This window comes from Hylaeus volcanicus, chromosome 5 (assembly GCF_026283585.1).
Source record: "Hylaeus volcanicus isolate JK05 chromosome 5, UHH_iyHylVolc1.0_haploid, whole genome shotgun sequence".
NCBI classification, from domain to species: Eukaryota; Metazoa; Arthropoda; class Insecta; order Hymenoptera; family Colletidae; genus Hylaeus; species Hylaeus volcanicus.
In genome coordinates this window covers 28,799,202-28,808,860 of record NC_071980.1, presented here as the reverse complement: position 1 = coordinate 28,808,860, position 9,659 = coordinate 28,799,202, and the positions used below count along the sequence as shown (strand labels likewise).

Below are 9,659 nucleotides of genomic sequence, written 5' to 3'. Positions count from 1 at the left end.
CTCTCTCTCTCTCTCTCTCTCTCTCTCTCTCTCTCTCTCTCTCTCTCGCTCTCTCTCTCTCTCTCTCTCTCTCTCTCTCTCTCGCTCTCGCTCTCTCACACGAATCGTCCGTGTCTGTCGGCCACCCTCGATGCCGAGGCCGCCTACCCTCGATCCTGATACCGGCTCGCAACCCCTCCTCGACATACACGCGCGCACGGCCAGGGACGAAGTTAACGTCCGATCGCCGCGAGTTCTCCTGCGAGTAACCGACCGCTACCGAACCGCTACAGTACCTTCTTTTACGTATTATCTAGGTCTAGGGTGGGGAATCTGCCATCTAAATGCCGCATGCGGCCTTCTCGAGTGTTCGTTGCGGCCTTTATCATACCATTATCGTCTATCTTGCTTGTTCCCGAATCGAAAAATAGGCAACATTTTATATCCGTCCGCACGATACCACGGAACAAAATTAACCAGGAGTTTATCCTTCTTTTCGTTTGGAGAAAAGAAGGACCTATCGAAAGCGGAGCGTAGGCGAGAGACTGTCTGCTCTGTTCGTACACTCGCGCGAGACAAAACCCACGTATAGGACCGTGTGCTAGGATACGAGTTACCTTTAACCTTTCCAGCAGGTCTGTATCCAACGCGTGTTTCCGTGATTTTTATTCGTCACGATATTCGATCGATTCGCGTTACCTTCGTCGGACGAATCGATATTTAGGTATTTTCATCTAGCCGGGTAGTTCCCGACGAAATATCCAAACCGAGGAACTCGAAACGTTTGCCAGGAGCGCGGTGGATACGAGTTCATTTACAATGCCGGCCAGAGAAATCTCGTACCATTTGCGAAATTAGTTTCGCAGTTAGCCGAACTATTCGAATCCATTTCACCGGCGATTCGCAGCCCGAACCGGCTCGAGCACGCGCGCGCGCGCGCGTTTCAATTTCGAATTTGTTTTCGGGGGGTGGTTTGCATTCGAACGCGTGAGAACGAAAAAGAATTCTCTACTCTGCCGATAATGAACTTTCTTCGCGACGTATCGTAGCCGTATATCGGGCAGATCCAGGCGACCGCGTAAGAATGAAAAAAGAATTCTCTACTCTGCTGAAAATTCATTTTGCCGAAAATGAACTTTCTTCGCGACGTATCGTAGCCGTATATCGGCCAGATCCAGGCGACCACATTAACCGAGGAGGGAATCGTAATCCGTTCGTCTCGACTCCGAACGGGTTAATTCGCCCGGCTATTTTCACGAGCAACACAATAACGCGAGACTCCGCGTTATCGAGTAGCCCGAGCTCCGGGTTCGTCCCCCTGATAACGTCGAACGACCCTCGAGTGTTTGCTCGTCGGAATTGCCGCAACCCCCGTTCGAGCCTACGCACATACATAACCCACCCGCTGCTTCCTGCAAGTACGAATGGAATATGTATTCACCGCGACCGATGCGCGTTGCGACACCCAGGCCGGTGACCTATCCGCAGGCTCTTGAAAATTTCCAACTACCCGGGTCCAGGCACCAGCCACGGCGCACAAGGAGATTCGACCGACCGGAACCATTTCGAGCGAACTAACGCGCGCATATCGATCCCATCGATGATCGTTAGATTCGTGTTTTCGTACTCGAGAATTTCTGGAATCGATCTTTCTTGTCGTCGTAATTCTAGGAGTCTAAACGAGAAATAAGGCACGGAGATTCGAATCGAGTAATCGTTCGCGAAGCAAGAGTGAAAATTGGACGTGTTTCGGGAGAAGGTCCTATCGCTGCGAAGGAGGATTGATACTTCCGTCTACTTTGTTTGCAGCCGAATACGCGCTCGGTCGATTCTCGGGAAATTCGAGTTCCCTCTACAAAAGTCGCCGACGAAAGAATCGGCGGCGACGGTATCCCAGAATTCCCGGCACGTGCGTAATCTTGACGCGTCTGCATCCTGTACGACAACTTCGATTCGGAATAATATCACGGAGAGAAACGACGTCGGAGAAGAGCACGATCGATCCCCGACTCTATCGAAGGAATTTCTATCCAGCCCTCGTCGCGGTATTATGTTTTCTCGATAAAGAGCCACGTTTTCCCAACGTCGAATCTCCCCCGGTGAGATGGAGAAGCTTGCCGCAAAACTCGCCGGGATAGGTGCACTTCTGACCGTACGGATAAAATATTCGTTGAGACGGAATAACGACGAGAGAGACTTGGTATCGTAAGAATTAGCTGGTCGGTGGTATTCTTTCGACGGTGTTGTATGCCAACACAATCTTTGCATCACCTTCAGTTAATATAACTCTGCCTTCTTCTCATCCTCCAACTTCTTCTCAAACTCCAGCAGCAAACATTCCAAATCTCTTCCTTCGATAACTGATGATTTCATCCTGACTAGTCATCCCGGACCTCGACCTCGCTACCTCTCCTCTGTCGACCACTAAACTTGAGATAATTCCTATCCTTCCATTTTCTATCTTTTCCGAACCTATAAAGCCCGCTATTTTTCCCTTCGAATCAGAGAATTGTCCGAACCGTCTCAACGCGAGGATCTATAGTCAGTACCACGCGAGTACCTTTGTTAACTTCGTTCAATTTCCCTCGACGTTGTACTTCTTAAATAATAATAAAGTAACGAATCAAGCGGAATACAACAACGGCACACGACCATTGATCGCGCTCCTATTTAACTGGCGGATTTTCTGGGAGTCGGTCGTTCCGAATAAGGTCTTTTAACCGACTTCTTTTTAGCAGAGATTCGTGTTGATCTATATCCATCCTGAAAACGCGGCAAGTACGAGGCTCTCGAAGAGCGTGTTATCGGTACCCTTCGAGGTTCGAGGCTCGTTCACCGTTACGTACCCTTGTTGATACGTGCTCCGGCAAAAAGGGATCTTCTCGTTCCCAACGTGTACGCGTATCCCCGATGCAAATTAACGTGCGGGGCGAGAGAGCACACTTTTTTCCGCGCGTCTCTTCGCCGACCCCTCGACGCGGACGCCTCGCTCCTCGCTTCTCGGCAATGTCCATTCGTTTCCTTCTCTTTGGATCGGGGTTCGTGAGAACGTTGAATTATCGATCCGCGGCCGGTCGGAGGCTTCGTCGCTGACAGCTGCCGCGAGCGTTGACGAGAGAAAAGAATTCGCATTTAAAACGAAGCCAGAGAGGAGGCGGGACGATCCTGCCGCGAACAAAAAGAAATTCCTTCGACTCCGTCGTCTAGTCGAGGTTCGCGGACGGAAACCGAGTTCGCGAGACCAAAATTCTTCGCCAAGGACTCTTCTTAGGAACCGAAGCATGTACTATATATCATTATACAAAGAAACTTTGGACAAAATTAACAGAATCAAGAGATTGAGAATCAAGAGATTGAGAATCAACTTCGGTAAAAAGCATTTCTCCGTTAGCACCACCGTATTCCAGTATCTCGTATCTATCCATTTGTGCCTGTCTCTATCCGTGCTTTATTGTATGTCGCAAACGTTACGTTTCCCTGTTAGCACCCCCTACCCCTGGTTTCGAAAATAAAACGATCTTCGATCGTAAAAATCTCTGATACACGAAAGCGATCGTTTCGTCGTGGAACGTGACTCGCGGGCATTTCCCAACCGAGACGGCGGTGTCGGTTCTCCGGGAACGTACTTTTCCACGGGAGGAGTTTCCCCGGGTGTAATTACACGACTCGATGCACGAGACGGCCTTGAACTTCGAACTACCGTGCACCGCCACTGGAAATTGCGGGGAGCCAATAGCGTACGTCGAGCGACGCGGAGAGTAAGTGCAACGCCATCCGGTCTGCGAGCAACGACGAGAGCAGCGATTCTTGGTTCCGCCGCCACGCGTTCTCCTTATCGGCCGGTTATCGTTCGCGTCTTTCCTGCACGGTCCCGTTCGTTTCATTATTATTACACCGGGAGCAGATTAGAGCCGCGTGGACGAGCCACTTTGAATATTTGATCGTCGCGGCTTGTAATAGTCGCGTTGATTTTCGACGCACGCATTCGCCAAGGATATTGCACCTGCGTCGACGAGCGCACCCCTTCGACGGTGCGTGCTTGCATTTCAAGCATCGCGGAACTCGTGTCGTAACGCGTCGTCGATTACGATTCCAGGGCAGATATCGTATTCGGTGGTCGTCGGTAGATACGAATTATAATACACGGTACGAATGACATCGCGACGTCCTGACGTTGGAGCGATTTCGTTCGGGAATAATCGACTAAGAAAAGAGCGACGAGAAAGGAACCCGGGGAGACCTGTCGAGCTCGACTCGATAGCACAGATGATAAACGTACTGTATCGCGTAAGAGCAGAAGCGATCCGTTGTTCCCGTTCTACTCGTCGGAGAATAAAACGAACCGAAGCGTAAATAAAACGAGTCGAGATGGATTACGCGCGTAACGATCCGTGGACAAAAGTATCTCCAAGTTCATCGAACCAGCCGTTAGCACGAGCGGGTGATGCGATTGTTATTACGAAGTGGCATCCTTTCAACGATTCTCGTTCCGTTGAAAATGCGCGACGGTTTCACGCGTACGCGTTCAAGTTTTGGCCATTTCTGGTAAGATCGAACGGCCGGTAACGGATACCATCGAACAGAGGCCCTGATACATCCAGTGGCCATAAGCGACGCCGGTGTATGCCGTATCGCGATACTTCCGGTCTCCGGTGCTGCGAACACGAGCGCGTCGGTGTTAATACACGTCGAGAATACGCAGAGGGCCGCGTGACGGAGGTGCATAGCGGTGGTTTTGAAAAAAGGTGTGTACGTGCCATCTCGCAGCTGCGCCCTCATAATTATGCACAGGGCATAATCGACGAGTGACGACAGTGGTCCAAAATGGCGTACGCGTCGTATCCTACTACTCCGTTTCCTTTTTTGACGCTTATCGCCGGCTGATTCCAAGGACGGGAACGCCGAGAATTGATTCTTCGTGCCGCGATCCGACTTTGTCCACGGATAACGCAAAGTGAACGCGCTGAAACCGATATAAAATATATTGGACTTTGCATCTAATCTTATCGGGAAATCGTTCCAAAGTAGCTTGTTTACGGCGGGATAGCCTGTGGGAGAAACGGTGTCGAGCGGTTTCAGGGTAAACACAGAAGCTCTCGGAAACAGAGACATCGATAAGATCGGCGGAAGCGCAAACCGTTTCGCGGCTCCTCTCTCGGCAGCTGCCTCTGTCGCGGTATTCGCCGCCTTGGTCTCTTCTTTTCGTTACGAATTTAGCCAGCGGCCGAATGGCCACCCACCCCTTTAGCCACCGACGAACTCGGTCGGAAAGTCGCGGTCGGATGCGTCGATCGACGAAACAAAGAATTCTCGTCGAGTTCTTTTCGTCCGGCTCGTTAATTGCGAGCAATTTCGCGATTCACCGCCGGCGACTGGGGCTCGAAACGTTTGCCCGTTATACGGCCGCACGCGCTTCTTCCTTTTTGCTACGGAATTAGAACCGGCGCGGTGCGGCGGTAAAGGGAGTAGCAAAACGTGAGAGCTGCAGAGAATAGGCGTGGTCGGTCCTACGCGTTACCGATAGGGCCGAAACCTGTAGATATCGATAATACGCAGGCGACTCGAAACGGTCGAAACCAAAGTACTCGACGGGAAGCGTTCTTCCTAGAGCTGTTCGAGTATATACTCGGAAGAAACGAGCAGCTCGAAGGAACCGAGTAACTCGGACCGAAGCGAGCGCCTCGGAGAAGGCGGATTCACGTTGCCGAAACGTGACGGTCCGTGTCGTATAGTCTGAATCGACCTTTACTCGGTTCTTTCGAGCAACTCGCTTCTGTCCGAGCTGCTCGTTTCTTCCGAGTACTCGACTCGGATCGAAAACTGGCTTCGTAATAACAATCGCATCGATCGAAAGCTCGACTCGGCTCGCGAGCAATTCGGAACATCCGAGTTTTCTGCAGGCCTAGTTCTTTCGCCTCTAAACATCGCCCTTCGGATGATCCTGATATCCCGAGAAACTCGAATACGACGAAAGTGGCGTTTACCGACGATCCGCGTATTTGTATTCCACGGCACGAGCGCGTAGGGATATCCGTGGCGCTTATAATTGGGCGGCCGCGAACACGTATCTGTAGCGAGAGCAAAGCGAACTCGTCGACGCGACGCGCGAATACACGGTCGCTGGACAGCGCTTGTATCTCGTCGACGTAGATACGCAGAAGCCACGACGACCACAGAGACAAGAAGCTCGTGTATATAAATAGCTAGTTAGGGTCGATGGACAGGCTAAAGAGGCGAACGCGAATCGTGAGAGCGAGGATTCGTTCACCTGCGTCAGCGATCGCCGGATCGAAGATCCTCCTCGTCAGATATTCGCAAGTTCTGCCTGGTACTTTCTTCAATGACAATCCCGTCACCGTTGGCCGCGCGTTTCAGAGAAATCCCCCTTTTCTAAGCGCGTCGCGATGCAAACGAGTTTGCACAAGGTTTTTCTTTTTTTTTTTTTAAACTAGGCCCGCGTGTATCGCAACGTCGCTAATCGTACGTTTTAAGAATGCAATTCAACGGCTTGGAACGGAACGAGAGGAACGAAAGGAACGAGAGATATTCGACTTCCTCGCGTTTCGTTCGCTCCTAGTCGAATCGATCGAATGATCTCGTCATTCGGATCGTGCTTCGGATTCTCGCTGTACGCGTCTGGTTTTCAACGGTCGAAACTTTGCGATGATCTCTTAATTAGACTTCGTGACCTGGAGATTCGTATTTTTTAAATAAAAGTTTTGCGTTCCGGATTCTCTCGACTCGCGTCACGAAGCGCGGGAACGACAGCTCTACGGCGAGCACACGTCGAGACGCGGCGCATCCAAGCGGTATGAGAATGTCGACGACGCATTGTGCTCCGATGAAACGCGAGCAAACAGTCGGCGAAAGTTTGCGGCGACGAAGAGCAACGATAAAGTCACGTGGAAGCGACGTTTATCGAAAATCAGACACGACCATCGACCATCGTCCAACGACGGTTCTCTGGACGTTGCGAGAGAAACGAGGTTCGTTCCTTTGTCGCGGTAATGGCACGGAAATCGAGTAGATTCTTATCGAAAGCGAACGAAAAATCCCCGTTGGTCCAACTACGATAGGTAGTTACGACAAGTGCTCTTCGAATACTTGAAAAAGGCATGAAAGACAAACGCTGTTACCTACAGGGTGTCCCGAAAATGTTGGAGGTCCTTGAAAAGGGTGGTTCAGGGGGTGATTTGAAACAACTTTTTCCTTAGCGAAATTGTTGTCCGAGGCTTCGTTGAGGAGATATTAACGGAAAACAGTGACCAATCAGAGCGCGAGGATGCCGGTGGAGCTTAGCCTACGCGCTAGGCGGCCGCGCTCATACGCTACCGCGAGCGCTCCATCGGCATCCTCGCGCTCTGATTGGTCAATGTTTTCCGTTAATATCTCCTCAACGAAGCTTCGGACGATATTTTCGCTAAGGAAAAAGTTGTTTCGCATCACCTCCCGAACCACCCCTTTCAAGGTGTTACAACATTTTCGGGACACCCTGTATACAAACTCTATTCTAAATACAGGCTGTCCCGAAAATGTTGTAACACCTTGAAATGGGTGGTTCGGGAGGATGATTTGAAACAACTTTTTCCTTAGCGAAATTGTTGTCCGAGGCTTCGTTGAGGAGATATTAACAGAAAACCCCGACCAATCAGCGGGCGCTCCATCGTCATCCTCGCCGTCTGATTGGTCAATGTTTTCCGTTAATATCTCCTCAACGAAGCTTCGGACAATATTTTCGCTAAGGAAAAAGTTGTTTCAAATCACCTCCCGAATCACCCCTTTCAAGGACCTCCAACATTTTCGGGACACCCTGTATAGCGCGCAATTACCGTCCCTCGTTGCGACGACGAACGCGTGACATCTTCGGAGTATTACTTCACAGCGAATTAACGCCACTTTGCGCTGCTTCCAGCGGCAGCGAAGTGGGCATGAAGGGACGCGTGTAAAAATATAACGATTATTTTCGGAGCGACTACGACTCGTGGAACCCGCTTCCACCGATCACGAATCTCTAGTGTTTCGGCTAAGCATCGGGTTTCCGCGTGCACGCTGCTAACCATAACGCTATTAATTTTCAACGGTTCCTGCCCGCCACGCTGATTACGCTTCTCCATCAACAGGGAAGCGGAAACGTTCACGGAATATTTCTAATTGATACGGAACACGGATAGAATGTTCACCTTTATTGTCTTATGCTATACGTATACGTAGACGTTTCCTACGCGTCCCCCCTTTACGTCTTCGATTCAATTTGTACGCACCAATTTGTAATAATAACGATAATTGCGTTCTCTATTTTTGACTTGGACGGTCGAGCATTACGGATCGCGATTTCTCGATAAAAGCTCTAATTACGCAAGCTTTTCCGGCGATCACGATCACCGGTACTTATTGTACCGTTTATCTTCGATGTTTCGTTCACGCTCGACGCTCTTGAATCGCGCACAGACACTACACCACACTACACTACATCGATATCACTGGTCTCGTATCTCTGCGAGACCGTTCCATTCCACGTAACCGATCGCACGTTTCGACGTCGCGAGATCGCGACAGCCGATTGACGTCCGTCACTGATTGCGAGAAACGAGCCTCAATAACGGTAACATTGGCGAAGGCGGCACAAACATTAGCCGCGACAAAAACGGACGCGAAGAGGGGTTGGGGAAACAAAGGAGGGCAATACTCTTACGTTTCGTAATATAAACATCGCGTGTCGTATCATAAAATGAAATTCGTCGCGGCGAACAAATACAAATTTAACCGTTCGATCGACTGTATTGCTATATTTTGGATTTATTCGTCGGGTATTGTTCGAATAAAAAATTGCCCACTTTTGAAGGAACCAAAGAAAAAGCGACAGAGGAGGGTGCCGGAGACGCGTTTCTTTCGGTTGTTCGATGCTGGCAGCTTTGCGGCGAGGCGGCGACTGCTTCTCCGCGAGAGACTACCGTCCGTGTCCCTTGCGCACGCACTTCTCGCTCACGCGTTCCTGCGTTCGTCCTTTTCATTCGCGTGCTCGCCAGTCACACTCTTTCCCGGTCAACCTTTAGGCTCTTTCACCCCCTCTTTACCCCTTCCAACCAACGATGGGCAAATCTTGATTACGGTAACAACCGATGATTACGATTGAAACGGATCACCGTTCGTCTCTCGAATCAAAATACGACGTTTTCGGCACGAATAATAAATTGTTTCGATTTTGTACGGTATTCGAAACTTGTTCTCTCGAAAAGAATTTTATTCGCCTCTGCGCAGCGGCAAGCAACGTTTCGTTGCTCGCTCGGCTCGGTTTTTTTCGGTTATCTTCCTGGCTTCGTCACGCTTACCTTTTTATCTTAGGGTCGCTTTGTTATTAGTTCATTCGTGAAACGAAGAAAGCACGGGGTGCGAAAGGCTGAGGCGTCGGCGTTCTATCCTCGAACCGTCTTGGAGCAATGCGACGACCTTTCGACAGGTGTGCAATCGTCGTATTTGCCTCCGAAACATGGAACACGTGGAGTGGAGCTCGCGGCGAAGGTGTTCGCGGTAGCTCGAGTTCGACGCGTTACTAGTTATTCCACGGTAAAACAATGTATTAGGTTGTCCAGAAAGTTCGTGCCAATTTCTAAGAAATATTCAAAGGCTTATGACATATATATATATATATATATATATATATATATATATATATATATATA

At 50.0% G+C, this 9,659-nt stretch overlaps 1 protein-coding gene across 4 annotated transcripts in view; it reads right to left on the bottom strand.

The window, feature by feature from the left end:
* Nucleotides 1-9,659, bottom strand: part of LOC128877190 (focal adhesion kinase 1) — a 34,710-nt gene that overhangs the window by 18,940 nt on the left and 6,111 nt on the right. The window contains exon 1 of one of the 4 annotated variants that reach the window (XM_054124295.1): nucleotides 8,377-8,895. The exons of 2 other annotated variants lie outside the window; for them this stretch is intronic. The gene's annotated coding sequence lies outside the window, so the exon portion shown is untranslated. Of the gene's footprint in view, nucleotides 1-7,808; nucleotides 7,871-8,376; nucleotides 8,896-9,659 lie in introns of those variants that run through there. One more of the 4 variants, XM_054124297.1, reaches the window with a different exon arrangement.